Source organism: Sycon ciliatum, chromosome 3 (genome assembly GCF_964019385.1).
Source record: "Sycon ciliatum chromosome 3, ocSycCili1.1, whole genome shotgun sequence".
In the NCBI taxonomy this organism is placed as follows: Eukaryota; Metazoa; Porifera; class Calcarea; order Leucosolenida; family Sycettidae; genus Sycon; species Sycon ciliatum.
The window spans coordinates 5,191,655-5,216,147 of NC_088645.1; the positions used below are offsets into that span (position 1 = coordinate 5,191,655).

The 24,493-nt window shown below is 47.3% G+C and overlaps 1 protein-coding gene across 3 annotated transcripts in view; it reads right to left on the bottom strand.

Annotated features, from left to right (window-relative positions):
* Positions 1-24,493, bottom strand: part of LOC135811250 (tripartite motif-containing protein 2-like) — a 252,222-nt gene that overhangs the window by 11,840 nt on the left and 215,889 nt on the right. The gene's annotated exons all lie outside the window — the stretch shown is intronic.

Here is a 24,493-nt window from a genome sequence, read left to right on the forward strand (position 1 = left end):
GGTTTCTCGTAGCCACGCGGCGCTTCTTTGGAAACGATCGGTTCTAATTATTTTGAATATTTTGCCTTTGGAATGTTTCTTTACCATGTTCACACCCCGTGCGTTCATTTCGCCCCAAACCTGGCCATGCAGAGGAGGAAGACGAGCCAGCAGGCGCTAGGCCCGTAAATTACTGCCTGGAAGATATTATTTGGCCAAAGCTTGCTGTTGGCGTTTTTGATTTCTTGGAGACAACAGCTCTTGGCTAAAACTTGACCTTGGACGGTCTTTCTTGGATATCAACCCAGGACGTGGTGGTCATGGACGTATCGCCATCGCTTTCAGCCAGATCCTTCTGCTGCCTGAAGCCAATGGCGAAAGTAAAAACTTTATCGCAGCAGCAGCTACTGCTCTGCTGAAAGTGCGAACACAAATTGCTTCGCCAATCCTCTTGTGCACTTGCAATTTTCAATGTGACCAAAAAGATTCGCTTGCCAGTTCCTTAGTCCAGGCGTACTCCACAACGAGGAAAATAAAATTCGTGAAGGCAAGAGGCAAGATACGAATCTCGACTCGCTTGAGGCAAGCCGCCAGGAGAACGACAACTTATATTATTACTTTTGAGACGAAAGGCCTTCGTTGCGTTTGTTTTGAGTGCGACATGTTCATCTTCCTCGGACGCGACACAAAGTTTTGAGTCACGTGTCACGATTACTATGGGAACAGCATAGTATGTATGCTGGGGCATGCTGGGTTCCGTGATGTCCTATCTAGGACATCACCAGGACTGGTACACTGGTCACATCAGATCAACATGACTGTAGTACACAACGTTCTGTACGCACTGAGGACGCCGGCCCAGGTCAATCCACTGGGTTTCCATGTCCAGAACTGTAGTAGGTGAGCAATTTCGTGCGGGATAGTGCCTTTGCTGTTTGCCTGCGTTATGCACAGCTCACTGACGTGTCAGTTTGAGCACTCTGGTAACGTGCTTTTGGGCCTTATTTAAATCTGGCTTTGGAAAATATTTTTTCATTGCTACATGTATCAGTTTCGGCCATATTTTCCCTTTTCTGCGCTGACGAGTCCACAAAGGACCACAGAGAATGCTGTCCACAGATTGAGGTTATCCCAATACTAGTACAGGCAACTTGGCTAATAACGACTGCTGCGGATATAACGACGATTCGCGAATAACGACAGAATTTCCATGCCCAGAGCAAACTAGATCTCCACTTGTACATTCATCATCAAAATGTAGTCAAACCCGTGTGCTGGTCGATCGACATACACTGTAGCTGTTCCGATGTTCGGTGCACTAATGCCTTGTGAACTTGGACACCAGAGCTGCACACATGGGTACGTCGTGCAGAAGGAGAATGCCAAAAGGTAGAGACCCATGCGTACCTACGTAGTTATTTGTACAGCTACCATCTTTTTGACTTCTTCCGCAAGGATCTTTTTGGCATGTAAGTAAAAAGTCTTGGTCCATTTCATGTGGGGGAACATTACGAAAATGAGCGAAAACAGCACCATAAGGCGTAAGCAGCACCACGTCACCACGTCACCTTCGGTCGGCGATCACAAAACCAACCTGAGCCAAGAAGAACCGTAACCAGGTGAATGTAATTCTTCTGATAACGATGAATCCGCTAAAGATGAAGGTGACAAGCTCCCCTCATCTTTCCTTTCAGAGTCCTGGTGGGTCTGGCATTTTTCTCTCTTTTCAGGCAGCTTACTTCCCCAACTGATCTTTTGACTTTGAAGTTCTCCCGATCCTTTCGAAATAGATACGATTTAATCTTGTTTTGCACACGTACAACCTGTGACATGTATGTCACTTTAAACGGAATAAAACGATGAAAATATGAAGAAATGGTGTAGGGAAAAAAAATATGGATTCAAACAAGTTTTCGTACAACACTCATCAGGAATCGTCGTTGTACTAAAGGACACTGAAACAAAAATTGAACTATTATAGAAAATCTAAGTTAGAGAAATAACACTAAGAGCAACAACAGTGAAATTTACAAGTGTGAATTTTAACAATCAAAGCGAGAAATGAACAAAGGAGAAAAGAAGGAAAGACAACGTGATAACACATAACAGCAGTACATTACACCTAGAACATTAACGGCCAAGCTTGGCCGCACTAAACACGACACGTTACTTGAACAATTTCAACCCAATTATACTATCTTTTTGTACACACAAATTAGGCTTGTACAGACGCTGATAGATAGCTTCCAACACTTTTAACTGTAGTCCATAACCATGACGACCACGGCACAATACAGTGAACGAAGAGTCGGAATACGAATTGCAACAATCAGGACTAGCTAGCAGATGATTGTAAACTGAAGACTTGCTACCACGAAACCTACGCACAACACTAACAATCTCACCGGCATTCTCACCATCACTCCCATCACTGCTCTCCGACTCACTGCTCCCTCCGCCGTCCGCTCCATCCTCCGCTTCCTCTGTACTCTCTCTGTCTCGTCCATCCCGCCTGACCGGGTCCATTGAACTCAACTCGGCCGTCACCCTGCTATCACGTCCCTCCTTTCGCCCTTGTCCGCTGAGTGCGTAGCTTCTGTTGTAGTTGGCTGTTGATCGTCTTGGTCTTTCAATTGTGGGCTTGGAAAAAAGACCCACCTTGCATATCAGTAGCTCCCACACCAACACCAACAACGCAATCTACAGCAACCACAACTAATCCACCATCCAAGCCCACAATTGAAAGACCAAGACGATCAACAGCCAACTACAACAGAAGCTACGCACTCAGCGGACAAGGGCGAAAGGAGGGACGTGATAGCAGGGTGACGGCCGAGTTGAGTTCAATGGACCCAGTCAGGCGGGATGGACGAGACAGAGAGAGTACAGAGGAAGCGGAGGATGGAGCGGACGGCGGAGGGAGCAGTGAGTCGGAGAGCAGTGATGGGAGTGATGGTGAGAATGCCGGTGAGATTGTTAGTGTTGTGCGTAGGTTTCGTGGTAGCAAGTCTTCAGTTTACAATCATCTGCTAGCTAGTCCTGATTGTTGCAATTCGTATTCCGACTCTTCGTTCACTGTATTGTGCCGTGGTCGTCATGGTTATGGACTACAGTTAAAAGTGTTGGAAGCTATCTATCAGCGTCTGTACAAGCCTAATTTGTGTGTACAAAAAGATAGTATAATTGGGTTGAAATTGTTCAAGTAACGTGTCGTGTTTAGTGCGGCCAAGCTTGGCCGTTAATGTTCTAGGTGTAATGTACTGCTGTTATGTGTTATCACGTTGTCTTTCCTTCTTTTCTCCTTTGTTCATTTCTCGCTTTGATTGTTAAAATTCACACTTGTAAATTTCACTGTTGTTGCTCTTAGTGTTATTTCTCTAACTTAGATTTTCTATAATAGTTCAATTTTTGTTTCAGTGTCCTTTAGTACAACGACGATTCCTGATGAGTGTTGTACGAAAACTTGTTTGAATCCATATTTTTTTCCCTACACCATTTCTTCATATTTTCATCGTTTTATTGCACATCGTCTCCACAGTTTTTACATTGCATGAATAAAGTACACAAATGTCGGTTCAGCTAGTTTTATTGATTGCGGTTATCAAATTATTGTCTCCTCGCCGTGTGTTTAAATATTTTAAATCGAGATACACCCAGCCTCAGATACAAGTAGATGTTCTGAATCTAACGCTGAAAGCACGTTTTCATTACCGTAGTGTCGCCCTTAATGTAGTTTTTCTTAGACGGTGTTTAGACAATGGCGTATGTCCTAGCGGTGTAGAAAAGCGTGTTCACCGAGCCAAGGCATACCACACGTTGAACATCGAGCGAGTTTTCATGAAGGATGAGATTGCCAGGTCCGGTGACACGGTGTGCAAGTCTCGTTCCCAGTTTAGGTCCTTGTATGATCGTGCACGTACATTTGTCATCTCATGACTTCCTTCGTTTCTCAGTGCTCCTTTCTGAGAACGACCAGAAACAACGAATCAAACTTATCATCAAACATGACAAGACATATAACTGGCTCAGAAGGAAACGTTACGGCCAAGTTAACATCGATCCTGAAACAACAATATTAAACTTCACACCATTGGAATTGACTACCGTGCAGAAGGAGCTCCTTTGCCGTGGCACTGATTTTGGCGTTCCCCCATCATCAAATAAAAAGGAAGTTATCATGACCGAGTTTGAATTGTTTTATCGAAAGTTATTACGTTTTACGCCGACATCAGAGGCCCAACAATCAATATGCGCAGCAAAGATCCGAGCTGAGGCTGAGGAGCATGCGGACAAACTTCCAGATAAGCGATCATTTTCCTTAGGCCAGGAACACATGAAAGCCCTCCGTGACTTCCGCAAAAACACGGAAATCATCGTCACGCGCCCGGACAAAGGGCGGGCTACAGTTCTGATGCTCAGAACCGATTACATCGACAAGATGTCTGTCATCTTAAATGACACATCAAAGTTCCAGACCCTCGGCCCAGTTGAAAGTTTTGATCGAACAGAGAAAGTAGAAAAAGAACTAATAGCTTACCTAAAGAAACTGAAAGACGACGGTGAAATATTCTCAAATGATTTCGATCGCATTAAACCGACAGGCACCCTCCGGCCTAGGCTACATGGCTTACCAAAAATACACAAGCCCACATGTCCAGTACGTCCCATCGTTTCCATGACGGCTTCACCCCAATATTCTATTTCCAAGTGGCTGTGTATTTACTTACAACCAGTGCAGGACCACTACTGCAAGCGCACTGTAAAAGACAGTTTTGATTTCGTCGAGAAGCTCCGCAACAAGCCTGTACCACCAAACGCACACATGTGTTCGTTTGACGTCGTCAGTTTATTTACTAATGTGCCGATTGAAGAAACTGTCGGCATCTGCATGGATGTTTTGTACCGTAATGATGACGTTGACACTCCTTGGATATCTGAAAGTGCGTTTAGACGGTTGTTGTTGCTGGTCACAACTGGTGTTGAGTTTTCGTTCAACAATGTCATGTACAGACAAGTCGATGGTGTTGCGATGGGTTCGCCCCTTGGTCCGGTATTGGCAAACGTGTTTGTCGGTTACTGTGAGTCGAAAATTGATGATTCATTGTGGCCTGACCTTTATGTACGTTTCGTGGACGACTTATTCACATATTTTGATAATGAGGAGCGTAGTAACGAGTTTCTTGACGTGTTAAATAGTATTCACCCTGCCCTTCGTTTTACATGTGAGCATGAACAGTCCAACAAATTGTCATTTCTAGATGTGCTTGTGGAAAAAACGAGTAGTGACGTTCTGACCACCGTTTATCGAAAGCCGACGTTTACTGGTCTGTACATTGTATATGACTCTTATTGTTCGTCTCAATATAAAGTAAACTTAGTGCATAACCTTGTAGATCGTGCGAAGCGTATTTGTTCGTCCTGCAAGCTGCAGGAAGAGCTTGATTTTCTCCGGTCAGTTTTTGTCAAGAACGGGTACCCTGAGTTTTTGTTGCAGAAGTTATTGAAAGTCGAACAAACTACGAAGGCTCCTATGATTGGTCCTGCTCGTTGTCCCGTTTATTTATGTTTGCCGTGGAAAGGGCAGGAGTCGACTAAAGTTTGTAGTGCAGTCAAGTCTGTTGTTCGTCGAACATACTACGCAGTACACTTCGTGCCAGTCTTTACGACGATGCGTGCGTTTACGGTGCGGAAGGATGTCCTACCGGCCCATCACCTAAGTCATCTTATTTACAACTTTGAATGCCGACAATGCGCTAGTCGGTATGTTGGTAGGACTGTTCAGCACCTGAACGCACGCATCAAACAACACACACCACGTCACATACTTCCACCTTGCGCACAACAACAAAGACCGAAGCGAGGGCGACCTAGAAAACAACCAATAACCACACAGCCGTTGCCTACACAACCCGCGGATCCTGGCTCACGGACTGTGCTTGCTCCGCCGTCGCTGGTGGCGGTGGTGGAGGAGAATGGGCGTGGTGGCTCATCGGGTCGGCTTGTGTCGCCGCCTTTGCTCCGGCCGTCGGTGGTTCCCTCGTCAGTGCCCCCGGCGGCTTTGGCTGAGGCGGTGCCGCTTGCGGTCCCGGTCCCACTGCCTCCTCCTGATCCTCCACCATCGGTTCTTGCGGCGGTGGAGCTTGCCAGTGGGAGACCGCGAGCAACACTGACAGCTGCATTAACACTACAAATGCCGACTCAAAAAGACCCACCTTGCATATCAGTAGCTCCCACACCAACACCAACAACGCAATCTACAGCAACCACAACTAATCCACCATCCAAGCCCACAATTGAAAGACCAAGACGATCAACAGCCAACTACAACAGAAGCTACGCACTCAGCGGACAAGGGCGAAAGGAGGGACGTGATAGCAGGGTGACGGCCGAGTTGAGTTCAATGGACCCGGTCAGGCGGGATGGACGAGACAGAGAGAGTACAGAGGAAGCGGAGGATGGAGCGGACGGCGGAGGGAGCAGTGAGTCGGAGAGCAGTGATGGGAGTGATGGTGAGAATGCCGGTGAGATTGTTAGTGTTGTGCGTAGGTTTCGTGGTAGCAAGTCTTCAGTTTACAATCATCTGCTAGCTAGTCCTGATTGTTGCAATTCGTATTCCGACTCTTCGTTCACTGTATTGTGCCGTGGTCGTCATGGTTATGGACTACAGTTAAAAGTGTTGGAAGCTATCTATCAGCGTCTGTACAAGCCTAATTTGTGTGTACAAAAAGATAGTATAATTGGGTTGAAATTGTTCAAGTAACGTGTCGTGTTTAGTGCGGCCAAGCTTGGCCGTTAATGTTCTAGGTGTAATGTACTGCTGTTATGTGTTATCACGTTGTCTTTCCTTCTTTTCTCCTTTGTTCATTTCTCGCTTTGATTGTTAAAATTCACACTTGTAAATTTCACTGTTGTTGCTCTTAGTGTTATTTCTCTAACTTAGATTTTCTATAATAGTTCAATTTTTGTTTCAGTGTCCTTTAGTACAACGACGATTCCTGATGAGTGTTGTACGAAAACTTGTTTGAATCCATATTTTTTTCCCTACACCATTTCTTCATATTTTCATCGTTTTATTGCACATCTTCTCCACAGTTTTTACATTGCATGAATAAAGTACACGAATGTCGGTTCAGCTAGTTTTATTGATTGCGGTTATCAAATTATTGTCTCCTCGCCGTGTGTTTAAACAGAATAGTTACATTAATAATGATGTAGTTACAAGGCTGTGCTGGGCTTACAACCAATTTTCTTTTTTTACTGATATTCCAAGTACAAGTTTTTGACTAGCTGGTTTGGAGTTGACAGCGTTGTGAATGATCGAGACTTCTCAACGTCTGTTCTCACCTGGCAGGAGCAATACTGACGTTCACTGCTATCTGGTGTTCACGAGGTGTTTGTCGCACTGGAAATGGAGTGTTTCTATAAATGAGCGTATCTGGTGGGGGTCTGGATTGCAGAGGAGAGCTATAAATTTAAGAGTTAGTCCTCAAAAACAATCTTCTTCAGCCTACTCAAGCTCAACTAATGAGTGGAAACTCCCCTAAGCCCTGTGTATCGAGCAGGGACTGGTGTTTGTCTGTGCAGATTTGCCGAGGCTAAGGTTCTATGCACTTGTCCTGTGTTCTAGATGGCAATTGTGAATTGGTCAAATGTTAACAAGTCGTTGGGAACTCGAGTTTGGTCTAATGTAGGAGAAAACAATTTTCTTATTACATCATAGCCAAACAATGGCGGATCCAGAGATCTCTTCAGGGTTTCCAGTTTAGGAAAAATGCTGAAAATGGGTATTGACAGCTACATAAGTCTATGAGTAGTGAAGGCTCTAGAGTGTTATGTGCGGCTTCTGATATTAATCTTTTGTATTTTATTATATTTTAAAAGGATTTCCCAAAGGCTTTGGGCCTGTCGAGGGGATCTCCTGCAAGAAGAATGAAATGGCAACTTTATGTAGAGGGCTAGGGAGCAGTTAATCGAGGATAGGCTAAGGAAATAGATCGAGGGATACAAAATCTGGTTATTAAGGAGTTCACATTGCACACAGAAAATCAATAGTTTTATGCACAGTGGTGGACACAGAGGCAAACATGGTTATGCTGGTAGCAGGGGCAATACCAATACTTAAGGAGGCTCCGAACAGTTGCGCAGCGCAGCGTAAAATGGTAGATCTACCCGGAATTTTTTTGCCGCGAGATTCAAAAACTATGATCTGAGCTCCCGGCTAGCTCCCATGCGGAAATTTGAAAATGAGCTGCTGTGGAATCTGTTTGTCAAGGGTTGTTTTTAGGTGTGTTTGTGCTGGGATCGTCTTCCTCGGTATGCTTGCTTGGGTTTTTGAGCTACGATGGGAAGGGCTTCTGGCCGTTACAAACGGAAAGCTGTTGCGGCTCAACTTAAAAATTTCAGGACGAATTTTGCTGGCGCGAAGTCGCAGAAGAGCAGGAAATTGGCTGGAGACGATGTAGGTCAGGACACCAAAGTCCAGCACACTAGCAGTGGTAGCAGTCAGCTTGAGCCATCTGTGCAGCTTGAAGTGGCTGGTCACTCTCCGGTAAGTGTTCCCACTTGCAGCTCCCACAGTGACACAAAATCCTGGTTCTGTGGAGCTCCCCATGCCCGATAATTTGCTAATTGGACAACTCATTGTGGAGCTGCGTTTGCTGGCAGAGCTCCTACACAAGGGTTGCAGTTCATGTAGGACAGAACTGCGACTGATTGACTGCTCTGGCGAGGAGAAGAAGGGCCTGGTTAGCGTTTTTCATGTAAAGTGCAGCAAGTGTGGTGTTGTGAGCAAGCTGCAAACCTCCAAGTCTCACACTGGTAAAAACGGCCAAAATCGGAGTAACGATGTAAACACCAAGTGTGCCTTGGGTAAGTGAACATACCAGTAGTTGTAATTATAATTTTTGTACATGGAATGCATTTGTTTGGTCACTGCTCCAGTTCCTCTGTGTGTGTGTGTGTGTGTGTGTGTGTGTGTGTGTGTGTGTGTGTGTGTGTGTGTGTGTGTGTGTGTGGTCAAAGGGTGTGCCCGCGCGTGTATGCCATCACGCCCCGCTATTGTATGTGTGCATATGTCCATGTTCTTGTGTAAGTGTATGTAATGGGCGTTCAACCGCCGACATTGGGATCATGTATCAATATTGTATTTTCATATATGCGTACGTGTGCATACACACGGATGTTTGTGTGTTTGTATGTGTGCGCACGCTCGCGGATGTATGCATGAGCACACAGGTTTGTGTGCATGCGCATGGATGTGTGTACGCTCACGCGGTTGTGCAGGCGTGTGCACGAATGATTGTGTGTGCGCGATTGATTGCGTGCGTGTGTGTGTGTGTGTGCGCACGCGCGTGTTGGCTTATTTGGCATTCTGTCTTGTATTTTTCACTAAAGGCATGGATCATGCCAGTATCGGCGCAACACATGTTTGCCATTTTTTGACCGCAATGAACATCCCTCCTCCAAGTGGAAAGACGCTGCAACGACAGAAGCGGGAAATAGGCCAGGTAATTGAAAAAGTGGCAAAGACAAGCTGTGCGGAGTTTGCAGAAGAGGAGAAGAAATTGAGTGGTGGCAACGGAGTCACCATGAGCTTTGACGCTGGGTGGCAAAAAAAGAAGTCGTGCAATGAACAGCCTGACAGGTATTGTGCACAAACACGATCATTTGACTGATGATATCTGTGTTTTTTTGCCAATCTCTTTGGCTCATTGTCTGGGTTTGGTCCTTTTTTATTCTTGTGTGTGTTGGCTATATGAACCAGAGGAGTACAATTTTAGGTTCAGAGGTGTGATACTCAGTTCATACTTGTCACATTCGGTTTCGTTTTCACTTCTGATTTGTGCAGGCGTTGGTCATGGTATCGGGATCCATACAGGGAAGATCATTGGCTATGCAACCCGCAGCAGAAGTTGTGCTGCCTGTTCACACTATAGCCGTGTCGGCAAGACCGCACCAAAACATGATTGCCGCCAAAACTTCGACAAATTGGCAAAGACAATGGAGGGCGACTGTGCAGGGGAAATATGAACAACTTTGCAGAACTCAGGCATCAGCATTAACGTGCTTGTTGGTGATGATGATTCATCGGCCATCAAACGGCTGCGTGAGGAGTGTGGAAAAGATATTGCCAAGAGTTCTGATTTGAATCATGTGAAGAAGAACCTTGGTAATCACCTGTACAAGCTCAAAGGGGAGGAGGGCCTTAAGGAGCTTTCGGACAAGGTAACCTTTCAGCTTGTCTGTGTTTGGCGGTTTTGAATTTTGAATTCTCACTATGGCACCATCTCCAATAAGAGATTGTTGTTGTTGCTGCTTCTGCTGCTGCTGCTGCGCGATAAATTACCGATGTAGAAAAAGAGGAGGGTGAGTGTGGGGGGGGGGGCACAGGTTCTGCGAATCAGCAAATAAAAATGATATTTCAAAAAAAGATGATATAGACTGCCTGGTAATGTGAATTTGTTGTTTTCAGGTGATCAAGCACTTGCAAAAATCCTTTATGTATGCTGTGAACCAGCACAAAGGTGACCCTGAGCGACTGAAGAAGGACCTCCTTTGCTGCATTCCTCACCAGTATGGGCAGCATGACAACCGTGAAGAGTGGTGTAGGTACAAGAAGAATCCCTCCACTTACCGACATGAAAGTTTGCCATATGGCCAAGACTTGTCCTGCGCAAAGACTAAGGCAGCTCTCCTTGACTTGTTTGGACAGTACGCTAGCAATGCAGAGAAGCTTGCGAGTCACGGCAGCTCACAAGCGAATGAGAGCCTAAATAATACCATTGCTAGCAAGCATCCCAAGACTCGGTGTTATGACAAATCACCATCCTTCAACTTCCGGGTTGGTGCGGCTGTCGCTCAAAAATATATTGGTGAGTAAATAGAACGACAGGCTATCTGGTCAATTGTTTTGAAATTTGCTAGAAGTGTGGTTAAGATTTCATTTTGTTCTCGCTACTTATCGACTGCATGGTAGGACATTTTGTAAGAGGTGTAACACTGTTTCATAAGCCTTCATTATGTTCTTTTTTGGTGCTTGCACTGCAGCCTACACATATGTATCAACTGTATGCTCAGAAGCTGGTCTTTCTCCCAGCTCTCATGCCAAACAGCAGGGCACCAAGCTGGACAAGTAGCGCTCTGCAGATAGACGGCGCAAATTGGCCAAGAAGTCCAAACGGCGGCGTCTATTTTTGAAAGAAGGTAATGTGAAGGTAATTTCGATTGCGTGCTTCGTGTTGTTATTTTTGAATTTTCTTTTGTTCTAGTGGTGTGATGCTCTTCGGACCGAATCACCAAGGGTGCAAATCAAATACAATAATTATCTTCTGGTTCTGTGCTTGTGTGTGCTTGTGTGTGTGTGTGTGTGTGCAAGTGTGTGTGTGTCTGTATGTGTGTGTGTATGTGCATGCGTGTTTGTGTAGGTCGTGGTCAAAAACAGTCGGGCGCAGAAGTACACGAAGGTGTGCAGTATGCGAGTGAGTGTGCACTCACTGAAAGCAGGGAAAATACCAGTGATATACCAGCACTGACATCTGTCAACTTTCAGCCCATAGCCATTTCTGAAAAGCAACCCTCCTTCGTTGCATTTGACCTGGAGACAACAGGAACATCATTGCAATGTTCAAGTCACGAAAATTGTCATTTTGTTCCCATCTACGATCCTTGAACGATCCATTTCCTCTCAGTTTCTTTGGCTGTGGTTGTTGACAAGTTACACATATTATGAAACCTAGAGTTATCATTAGAGATCATGCTAGGTCGTCAATTAGTGATGTTTGTGTGCCTTTCTCTGGTCATGCATCAGGTCTCGGTCATGATGCAGCCATTACCCAGATTGCCGCATGACATGGTGACCTGGCATTCAGCAGCTATGTTCTGCCTACCAGCCCGATTTCAGCTGAAGCAACTGGTGTCACTGGGCGGTCGACGTGTCTTGTTGCTGGAAAGACCATAATGAAAGAGAATGGCAATCCAGTTCCGGCCTCACCTTGTGCTGATGCACTCCAGCAGCTGATTCTGTGGCTGAGTGCTTTCCCCAAGCCTGTGGTGTTGGTGGCGCATAATATGCGTACCTACGACAGCCACATTCTGCTAGGTGCAGCTGCACGCTATGGCAAGGTTGAGGACCTGCAGAGGACTGTCAGCAGGTTTTCTGACAGCCTCGTTGCATTCCGATCAGCCTATCCATGTAACACACATTACTGTGGATGAGGTACTGGACACTATTTGTATTTTCTTGTTCCCGGAACACTAGTCATGTGATCACATTACACCATGCATTCACAATCTCTTATTGATCATAAGAGACTTTCATTGATGTTTACATTTTCAATGCTTTTTCATTCCTTTAGGTCTGCAGAGCTACCAGCACGAGAGTCTTGCGTCGACTTTGTTCGACCTCAGCTATTCAGCCCATGATGCTGAAGCAGATGTCCTTGCACTGTCAAAGCTCCGTAATGCTCTCCACAGGTACCTTAGGCCATTGCAATGAAACGCAAGCAAAAATGCCATCATGTACTTATCTATGCTTCATAAAAAATATTCCCGTTTCCTGTCAGCTTATTTCGCTGTGTTTGTTGCTATGTTATGCATATTGTGGTCCAAACATTTAGAGCTACATATTATGCCTGTTACAAATGAGTGGTGTATATATCCTCTGTTCACCTTTCACCACAGACCAGCTCCTGGCAGTCTCATTGACGGTGGAATCCACTGCAGCCAGGCACGAGCACGATCGCCATAGCAAGGCACATGCTGCAGAGATCCGGCAGCATATACCCAAGTCTGCTCTGTCGGATGCCATGTGCCTAAAAATTGCCAAGTCGGGCCTGTCGATGGCCCATCTGAAGCTGGTCCACTCTCGCAGTGGCCTGCAGAGTCTGCTGGCAGAGCCAGAAGGTGCGGGGAGCACAAAGCCCAGGGCCACAAGGTGCAAGAAGGACACTGCAAAGCTCCAGGAGTAGATGGATGCAGCGACCACCCTGCAGACTAGCGACGGTGACCAGGCAGCGGGTCCAGAGCAAGCAGCACCCGTCCAGCAACCAGCTAGGTCGGAGCAGACCATGACTCTGTATCGTCAGCTCAAGACCGAAGGATATGATTTGCCAGATGCAGATTATCTTGCATGGCTGAAAGAGCCATTAGCTTGATAATTTATCATAAGAACAACACTATGATTCCAGTGGCAATCTCTGTGTGGTGTGCTTGCTTCAAAAGTGCCTTCAATTGCTGCAAACTGGTATTTGCAGAATGGGCCGAAAATACCACATGTCCCTACCTATTTTGTTTGGGAGAGGCCTAAAGTGCCTGGTGACACCATCTAAACTGTGATTGGAAACTAGGGGGCTCAAGGAACACAGAGCACCAAAAAAAACCAGAGTCCTGTGATGTTGCACGCCTCCTGGTTAATACTTAGTATTGTACTATTATAGTATCTTGTACGATATTTCTACTTCAAGTATGTGTATCTGTTTTGTTCCCTTTCTCTGTGCTTTATGTTCCTGGTTCTTGGTCTTTAGTTTTGTCTTTGTTAGTGCTTTGGTTTTTCTGTAATAATAATGTCCCAGAACATTACATTGGTGACGAGGATGAACTAGATTGGATGTTTGCACATGGTTGCACAAGAAGGGTTCGAATCCCAGGTTATGTCTTAAAAAAAGGAATTTTTTAAAGAATTTATAACATCCCTATGCCTTTTTTCGTCTAGGTCATCAAGGCAAAAAAGCATAGCGTAGGGCCCTGAGCTTCCAAGCTCTCTCGTTTGGTATTTGTGTGTTTGTGTGTTTGTTTGTGTCACGCCTGGCGCTATCCCGTATCTGACGGCAACAAATCACAGGGATGTTATAAATTTTTCAATTCTCTTATTTCTTTCAGGCATATCCTGGGATTCGAACCCGCACTATCGCCCTACATGCATTCCGCCATACACTTCGCATTCATACCCATTCTTCCAAGTTGATTCACGTTATGATCTTGCGTTTGAAAGCCCTATTTGAATATTGCGGGCAGCTGTATGTGGATATATGCAGCTGTGTTTGATGGTACGGTACGGGAGGCGGTGTCGTATTACCCTCGATCGTACCTGTCCCGTACCTATCCCTACCGTACCGTACCATCAAAGACGGCTGGCCACAATGCATATTCAAATAGGGCTTTCAAATGCAAGATCATAATGTGAAGCAACTTGGAAGAATTAGTATGTATGCGAAGTGTATCGGGGGATGCATGCAGGGCGCGATAGTGCGGGTTCGAATCCCAGGTTATGTCTTAAAAAAGAGGAATTTTTTAAAGACCGGGGGAAGCATGCAGGGCGCGATAGTGCGGGTTCGAATCCCAGGTTAATTTTTTAAAGAATTTATAACATTCCTATGCTTTTTTGTCTAGGTCATCAAGGCAAAAAAGCATAGCGTAGGGCCCTGAGCTTCCAAGCTCTCTCGTTTTTGCCTTAACTTCCCCTTTAATAATTATGATGTACATGTACATACATGTGTACAGTACATATACAAAAATACATTCAGCACCGTATAAAGAGATTAGTTGAAGTGTCCCATTACTGCATTAGAACGGTTTCTATCATTTTAGGGTTTTCCAGTGGAATTGTCAGGGCGATGATGACGTCCGATCAGATCGACCATATATCCACGTACTACGTAATTTAGCTATTCCAAACTCTTCGAAACTAATCCACCTCTCCCATCGGATGAGGTTGTGGAATTTCGAGGAGTTTCGAGGAGCTCCATTTTTCTGAAGAGGCCACCTCTTCAGAAAAACGAAACTCCTCGAAAAGTCAAAGAGTGACAATTCGAACGCGCCCTGACTCACGCTGCTATCTTGTGTTCACGAAGTGTTTGTCGCACTGGAAACGGAGCGCCTCTGCAATAGCCTACTCTGCAAGTGTAAGTTTGTATCCCTGGTGATGTTTGTGCCGGAGGGCACTATTATAAATACAGTAATAGTTTTATGACTTTTATCACCTTCAAATTTCTTTGGGTATGCCACTGTTTTCTATGTTGAAAGTGCGCCACTTTACCTTGTAAATATACTCATATCAACTATTCATTCGTTATCTGCCTCCGCTGAGGAGCTCTAATGAGGGAAACAGCTGTCTGGAGGATATGGAACATCTATCCAAGAACGAACTTCCTCGCTACGAAGTGGTGTTGTGAATGTGGGCCAAGAGTGCAGTGTGGAGAGGTGGACGGGTTAAAAGATTATTTTCAAATGGCCGAGTTTGTCGCTACTTCTGAATTATTTAGTCGTGCAGTTCTCAATGGTCAGAGATTCGTGAACACTGGATGAAGCTACAGATTTCACACAGTCATGTCATGTGCAGCATGCCGTCCATGGTGCACAGATATAATGATAATAATAATGACATGATATGTGTAACTAAAATTAATTACTTTCTTTCACGCCTCCATTATACTGTACATGCGTGGTCCACCCTGGCATGCTCTGGCCTCAGGGTATGGTGACACCCTGTATGACCATGCAGTGACAATCCACGTCTTGAGCTTGTAAGTATTTGGGCTACTTCCAAGTGCATTCACGGCTAGTCTTGTGCAACCATCCATATAGATGACCTGAGTAGGCCTCAGTGACAATGGCGCTCACAGGAGTAGGCCCGGCTTTGGAGCCGTTTGATCTCGAGGGTCCTGCCCATGAAGTTTCTGCAAGATGGCGCAGGTGGAAAAGATCATTCCAGTACTATGTGGATGGCCAGAACATAACATCCGCGAAGAGGCAGAGGAGTCTGTTGATGTACTTGGCTGGTATGCCAGTACAGGAGAAATTCGAAACGCTAACAGAAGATGAGGACACGGACAATTTATTCGAGCGAGCTGTGAGTGCTTTGGACAAGGCTTTTGAGTTTGTGGCCAACAAGAGGTTCGAACGTTATACGCTTCGTCAGATGTCACAACGAACTGGTGAAACAGTATCTCAGTTTTCGACCCGTTTGCTTGGGAAAGGCAAATACTGTGAATATGGCACCGACATGGAGGATCATGTATGCGACCAGCTGCTCATAGGGATATCGGACAATCGCCTCAGAAAGAAATTGTTAGAAGTCGACGACCTCACTTTGGCGGTGGCCTTAAAAAAGGTCGCGAGTATGAAAAGCCTAGTTCACATTCGACGGGGCGCGACGGGACGCAACGTAAGGATCGACGGGAAGCGACGGGACGGTCTGACGGCGTCCAATGTGAACACCAGGAACGGGAACTCAACCGTACTACCGTACAGATCGGGAAGCGTCGGGAAGAGTTGGATCGATCCAACTTTTCATACCGTAGACGGGCGTAGACGGGGACGCAAGCGTTCTGCAATTCGAGTGTGAACAGGAGACGGCGTCGTGCGCCGACTACTCCCGATTCGTACTTGGAATTTTTTTGCATTTCGAACACTGCGCTCCCCATGATAACTCACAGAATGGCTAGCACGACTTGAGTTGACTTTTAGCAACATAAAATCTCATGTCACTTATTGTATTTAGGGATAGTTCAGAAGCGTGACAGACGAACTACTCTATCATTTCCTGGGGCTATTATTTGAATGCCACAACTTTCAGAGCTAATTTTTTGGCCTTCATGAAAAACTGGTATTGTGAACTTGATTCCGCTTCTTTCAAGGAGAAATAATTGAAAAGAAGTCCCGAAAAACGAGAAATTAGGTCCGAAAATCACCCCCTCACGGACCGTGCCTTATGACCCGCGCCGTTCGACGTTGAACGTCGCAACGACTGCTGCATGTCGTGTCGTACGAATCGTACAGGATTTCACAGCCTCAGCCCTCCCGACAAGCCCTTACATCCAGTATCGCCGGCGTTGCGTCGAATGTGAACTAGGCTAAACAACGGAGCAGCTCGCACGTGATAATTATGTCAACATCGACAAGTGCAAGTCACAATGCAAGCCATGATGGGCATGGGTCCAGTTCGTACGGTACGGTCGGGTACGGGTGAAGCTGCACCAGAAAGTGTGAATGCTGTGCACGGCGAATCTCGGCAAGAGTGTGACAAGAAGGAGATTAAAAATAAACTTGGGGGAGAAGAGATTGAGAAGAAATACTGTGAGCAGATCTACGCAGTGCAAAGTAGGGTCAGCGCTGAGCATGGATGTTTTTGTTTTTTTTTTTCGATTTCTGATAATTCGTACGACTATTCGATTATTCGTCAACGCGTTCACCCCACGAATATTCTAAATTATTCGAGTATTCGATTAGTCATTTCAACACTAGTCACAACTGTGGAAAAGTAAGTATTAGTTGGCCACTTCGCCCGCGACCGGAACTGTCCTGCACGTGGCCAAAGGTGTAGAAAGTGTGGCATAAACGGTCACTTTGCATCCAAATGCAACGGAGGTGACAAACAGCGTACAGGCAACACGCGTCACGCTCCCAAGTCGTCGGGATAGGCAAGTTTGTACAGAAAAGAAAATCACTCGGTAAATCAAATTCAAAATGTAGACGATTTTGTGTTTGGAGTGCGAGGAAGTAATTCGACACAGGCCTCTATCGATGTCAGCCTCAATGGTGTGTCGACGCGAGTGCTAGTCGATTCTGGGGCGTCATGCAACTTGTTGGGAGAATCGACTTTGGGCCAGCTGCAATTGCAAGGCCTCGGTGTTACTTTGACGAAGTGCTCCAGGAAGGTTTTCGGGTATGGAGCACACCAGCTGAATGTCGTCGGCAAGTTTACTGCAATTTTCCAATGGGGCTCAGAGCGCACTGAGGATGAAGTGATCGCCGTCAGAGGAGTTGGAGAGTTCTTGCTGGGACGTAGTACTGCACTCAAGTTGAAGGCATTGGTGCTACCTGACGTGAACCAAGTTGGCAGCGCCACAGCTAGCCCCAGTATCAACGATGAAATCAAGAATGAGTATCCAGGTGTGTTCAGTGGTGTGGGCAAGTTAATTGGCTACCAAGCACGTCTTCATGTAGACTCTGAAGTTCCACCTGTGGCCCAACGCCAGCGTAGGATACCATATGCGTATGAAACCAAGGTAGATGAAAAACTTCAGGAGTTACAGCAATCGGGAATTATTGAAGAAGCTGTGGGCCCGACGCCGTGGGTGAGCCCAATTGTGATAGCACCAAAGAAGCATGGCGACATCCGTTTGTGCGTGGATTTACGCCGGGTCAATGAAGCCATCGTCCGAGAACGACATCCGATGCCAACAACAGAGGAGCGGCTGCATGAAGTCTATGGCAGCACGGTGTTTTCGAAGATTGACCTGAAGTGGGGATTTCACCAAGTAGAGTTGGAAGAAGAGTCCCGCTACCTGACAACTTTTGCTGCAAATGGGAAGTTGTACCGGTTTCGTCGACTGCCATTTGGTATAAGTTCAGCACCAGAGCTGTACCAGAAGATCATCAGCGATGTGATCAAGGATTTGGCCGGGTGCAGAAACGGAGCTGATGATATCTTGCTACATGCGGACTCACTGGACCGGCATGATGTGAGGGTTCATGCATTGATGAATCGCTTGCAGCAGGTAAACCTCACAGTCAACCCAGCAAAGTGTGAGTTCGCTAAGAGCTCCATTGAGTTCTTCGGCTTGCAGATATCTGACAAGGGCATACAGCCAACTCCGGAAAGGATACGATCCTTGGCGGAAGCATCCAGGCCGAGCAATGCGTCGGAAGTAAGAAGCTTCCTCGGTACAGCCGGTTTCAGTGCAAAATTCATCCCTGATTTTGCTACAGTTGCTGAGCCACTGCGTCGCCTCACGGTCAAGGGAGCTCAGTTCAAGTGGACTACAGAGCAACAGCAAGCGTTCGACCACCTGAAGAGACTACTGGTGTCCAGCTCAACACTGGCATACTATGATGCTGAAGCGCCGATCGAGTTAGTGACGGATGCCAGTCCAGTTGGGCTCAGAGCTGTGCTTGTCCAGAAGCAGGATGGTGTTTGGCGGCCAGTTGCGTATGCGAGCAGATCACTGTCAGCGGTAGAGCGGAGGTACTCGCAGACCGAGCGAGAGGCTCTTGGTATTGTCTGGGCGTGTGAACGATTTCACACCTACCTGCTAGGCAGGGAGTTTACACTCTGCACCGACCATAAGCCGCTGGAAGTGATTTATTCGGCAAGATCCAAGCCCAGTGCCAGGATCGAGAGATGGGCACTGTGCCTACGGCCGTACAGCTATCGAGTCAAGCACATTCCTGGAAAGACGAACATCGCTGACGCTTTATCTCGCCTGCCCGTTGAAGCGGGGGGATCCAGGAATCAGCAGTGATGAAGAGTCGGTTAGACTTATCACTCAGACAGCAGCACCCATCGCTATCGGTATCAGAACGATTGAACGTAGCTCAGCTGAAGATGAAGAGCTATCTGCTATTCGCAAGTGCCTTCACGACGGATCTTGGGATGGTCTGCAAGCAGCATACCGTCCGGTCCGAGGAGAATTGACTGTTATTGGCAAGGTAGTGCTCAGAGGTCAACGCATTGTTATCCCTACAGAGTTGCGACACCAGACCGTGCAGTTGGCACATGAGGGCCACCAGGGCATCGTGAAGACGAAAGAGCGTCTACGGTCCAAGGTTTGATGTCCAGGCATGGATAGCAAGGCAGAGAAGCTCTGCAAGTCGTTTCATCCCTGCCAAGTGGTTGCAGCGCCAGCCAATGCACCGCCAGTCAAGTCCACTCCTCTTCCAGATGCACCATGGCAGAATTTGGCTGTTGAATTGCTGGGGTCCACTACCGTCTGGCGAGCACATTGTGGTGCTTGTGGATTACTACAGTCGATATTTCGAAGTAGATGTGGTCAAGTCAACATCAGCTGAAGCTGTGATTCCAATGATTGAAGACCAGTTCAGCCGACACGGTATCCCGACGATTTTGCGTACGGATAATGGCCCACCTTTCAACTCAGAAGGGTTTGCAAAGTTTGTACATGAGTGTGGTGTTCAACAGCTTCGTACTTCACCACTGTGGCCGAGAGCTAACGGTGAAGTTGAGCGACAAAATCGATCCCTGATGAAAGTGATCCGTGCTGCATATGCGGAAGGAAAAACGTGGAAGCGGGAGGTTCAACGATTCTTGATGGCATACCGCTCAACGCCACATAGCACCACCGGAGTTGCTCCAGCTGACTTATTGTTTGGGCGCAAAGTGCACTGCAAGTTACCAGCCCTCGGTGAACCAGCGACAAACGAGGCCGTCAGAGATCGTGACAGTGAGCGTAACCAGAGTATGCGTGACTCTCCAGATGACGCCAACCATGCCACCAGCCAGTCAACTCAGAGAGGTGACTCAGTACTGCTAAAGCGTTCGGAGACACGGTCGAAGGTCGACACACCATTCCATCACCAACCTCATGTGGTGGTTAGTCGGAAAGGGGACCAAGTAGTGGTTCAGGCACCAGATGGGAAGCTTGTGCGGAGGAACGTACAGTTCACCAAACCATTCCGGCAGCAGCATCCAGCTGAACCTAGCCCCGAAGTGCAAGAGGCACCCCAGCATCGTGCGGAGCCCCGCAGGTCAGACAGGTTAAGCGTGAAATGCTAAGGAACCTGTCCGGCCCTTGTTCTGTTCTGCATTGACTAGGCTGTGTGACAGTTGTGTTCGACTGGTCGTTCGGCTAACAATGTATGAGCTTGCATGATACTAACTTAGAAGTTGCGACTTCGGCGGTAATAGTCATGAAGTTGGTTGCTCCAACGAGGAGCACACGCTTCTTCCCGAACTTGACACTTGACTGACTCACGACTGCCATCCGGAGCACACCGGATGGCACTGTGTTTTGAGCAGGGAGTGGTGCTTTCTTTCAGGTTTGCGGAGCGGAAGGTGCGATGTGCTCCGGGTGTGCTCCGGATGGCAGTCGTGAGTCAGTCAAGTGTCAAGTTCGGCAAGAAGCGTGTGCTCCTCGTTGGAGCAACCAACTTGCATGATACTGTGTAATTTATTTATATATTTTATGACATGGATTGATAGAACGCTTTTGGTTATTCGTCGCGTTTTGGACAGCCTATTTTGGTTTATTTAGTTTGTTGAAATGCTACGTTGAAGTTTGCTATGGTCAGTATTTCTATGGACTGTAGTTGTAGACTTTCGAGAAAAGGAGGAATGTGATGTTGCAGGCCTCCTGGTTAATACTATATTATAGTATTGTACTATTATAGTATCTTGTACGATATTTATATGTTTTGTTTTTTTTCTCTACAAAATCCACATATCTCCAGACACTGGGGTGAATGATGGAGTGTGGTGGTGGGGCCCATTAAGCTCCGCCGACCAGAGGTCTCGGCTTCATAGCTCCATGGACGCACCAAAGAGATATTGGGTGGGGAGGATTAAATTGAAAAAGAAAACAGAAGAAAGAAAATGGAAAGATTGTATTGCTCAGTGAGCAAAAGAATAAGTTGAATATTGATGTGAACGCTGTTAGACTTTTAAATTCAAGAGGAGACTGTCCGTGAGGAAAGATTACATGTATGTCCAAGCAGGGTAGGACACTGTACCCTCTTACTCGCGTATGCTATGAGTGGCCCAGTTCCAGTTCGTTCTGAGGAGACGGTGATAAGCTGCTGTCTTGAACTTTTGGATGTTCTTTGGGTGAAATGGGTGGGGAATGATAGAGGTAGGCAGCTGGTTCCAAATTGGGATGACGGAGTGGGGAAAGGCTCGGCTCACATTGTTCCGGGAATTGGCAGGAAGAACATTCTGTAACTGATGGGGATGCGCGGTGGACAGTCGTACAGCCTGGCGGGTGAGGCGTGTGGTCCTGGGTTGGTGTGTCGGGGGTGGAGCCATTCTCGAGAGAAGAGCGGGAGAATTATCGCAAAGGGCTTTATACAGGAGGCAGAGGGCAGCGATGGTGCGGCGAATTATGAGGCTAGGAAGCCAGCATTGCGGATGTATTGCCTTGATGGCTCGCTCCTGCACCCAGTCCAGCCGATTCAAGTGGGAAGGAGCTGCCCCCATCCAGACGATTGGGCAGTACTCCATAACCGGCCGGACAAAGGCTTTGTAGGCTCGAAGCCGGGCAGGAATAGTCAGCAAGTGAAATGCCTTGCGCAAGGCTCCAAGTCTCTGCGTTGCTCGGACTACAACAGTTCGGATATGCTGGCTGAATTTTAGCTGATGGTCAAACGTGATGCCGAGTACTTTGATGAAGGGCTGCTCCTCGACAGGAGTTCAATTGAAGACAATTGGGGGTATAGGCCAGTCCCGACGATGGTGGGAAATTGTAAGGGCCTGAGATTTGGCTGGCTCGAACTGCACTTTCCAATCCGAGCTCCAACTGGATACTAGGTCGACAGCAGCCTGGAGTACTCTAGCGTTGTCAGGAACAGCAGCGAGCGTTGCAATTTCGGCGTATAGGGTTGTGTCATCGGCGAATGAGGCAAGGTTGGAGCCGATTGGGAGGTGGTCTTCAAGGTCGTTGACGTAGACCAAGAATAAGGTGGGCCCCAGGATACTGCCCTGTGGCACCCCAGCCTTAACTGGGCGTCTGGCTGATGTCTGGCCGGAGATGAGGACTTGAAGTGTGCGGTTGCAGAGGTAGTCTTGGAGCCACCGATGCAGGTCTCCCGAGATGCCATACACTCTAGCCTTGTGCAACACACCAGTGTGAGACACCCGGTCAAATGCTCCAGCAATGTCGATGGCCAGCACTCGAGAAGCTCCTATATCTCCGGCGGTGTGCACCCACTGGTGGTGGAGAGCAGTCAGCAGGTCTGCTGCACTGTGGCCGCGACGAAATCCAAATTGCCGTTCTGACAGGACGTGATTCGTTTCCATGAAGTTGCTCATTGCCCTGTTGACTATGGTCTCCATGACCTTGGAGAGGATGCTCAGTAACGACACTGGTCGATAGTTTGATGGCGACGATTTAGACTTGTGTATCTGTTTTGTTCCCTTTCTCTGTGCTTTATGTTCCCGGTTCTTGGTCTTTAGTTTTGTCTTTGTTAGTGCTTTGGTTTGACCAGTACTGTAAATATAATAATATCCCAGAACATTACAAGTCCATGGACAACATATTGCAGTGAAGACCATTTTGCAATTGACACTGGAATGAAATTCGGAAGCGGGAAATGTCAAACTAGGGGCCCTACACATGACAGTAAAGCACTAAGTTTGATTATTTCACCCTAGACCTGTCCACGTTTGATGCTTGAAGCATTTACCAAAGAAAAAATATGGTATCCACAACACACTAGGGTTCTGTGGGCAAATAACGATTTTTTGCCGTTTTTCCCAAAAATCAAGAAATTGTACACACACTAAATGCCCCGGAATAGCTCTTACATGTATATGCCTGGTGACCATACCTTAAAACTATACCAAAGTGAAGAGGAGACAGCACTCCACAATTCTATGCATAAAACAACAGGGTGTCCATGGACCATTTATTTTACTCCTATAGGTGGGAGCCTCCTTAAAAAAAAGTAGAAGCAAGACCAAACCCCAAAGAGTCCGTAATTTAAAAAAATAGATCGTGGGATGCACCTAGTGTGCTGACAGTGCTCAACACCGCAAAGGCATTGTTGCCGCATGATTGTGAAAGCATGAAACTTGAAGTAGCGACAAACAATCCTTGATTTGGCCTTGTACTGTAGTTTTATAATAGATCAAATAAACCCCACCACCCAGGAGTGCTTAGCCACCCAGGAGTGCTTAGCCACCCAGGAGTGCTTAGCCACCCAGGAGTGCTTAGCCACCCAGGAGTGCTTAGCCACCCAGGAGTGCCTAGCCACCCAGGAGTGCTTAGCCACCCAGGAGTGCTTAGCCACCCAGGAGTGCTTAGCCACCCAGGAGTGCTTAGCCACCCAGGAGTGCTTAGCCACCCAGGAGTGCTTAGCCACCCAGGAGTGCTTAGCCACCCAGGAGTGCTTAGCCACCCAGGAGTGCTTAGCCACCCAGGAGTGCTTAGCCACCCAGGAGTGCTTAGCCACCCAGGAGTGCTTAGCCACCCAGGAGTGCTTAGCCACCCAGGAGTGCTTAGCCACCCAGGAGTGCTTAGCCACCCAGGAGTGCTTAGCCACCCAGGAGTGCTTAGCCACCCAGGAGTGCTTAGCCACCCAGGAGTGCTTAGCCACCCAGGAGTGCTTAGCCACCCAGGAGTGCTTAGCCACCCAGGAGTGCTTAGCCACCCAGGAGTGCTTAGCCACCCAGGAGTGCTTAGCCACCCAGGAGTGCTTAGCCACCCAGGAGTGCTTAGCCACCCAGGAGTGCTTAGCCACCCAGGAGTGCTTAGCCACCCAGGAGTGCTTAGCCACCCAGGAGTGCTTAGCCACCCAGGAGTGCTTAGCCACCCAGGAGTGCTTAGCCACCCAGGAGTGCTTAGCCACCCAGGAGTGCTTAGCCACCCAGGAGTGCTTAGCCACCCAGGAGTGCTTAGCCACCCAGGAGTGCTTAGCCACCCAGGAGTGCTTAGCCACCCAGGAGTGCTTAGCCACCCAGGAGTGCTTAGCCACCCAGGAGTGCTTAGCCACCCAGGAGTGCTTAGCCACCCAGGAGTGCTTAGCCACCCAGGAGTGCTTAGCCACCCAGGAGTGCTTAGCCACCCAG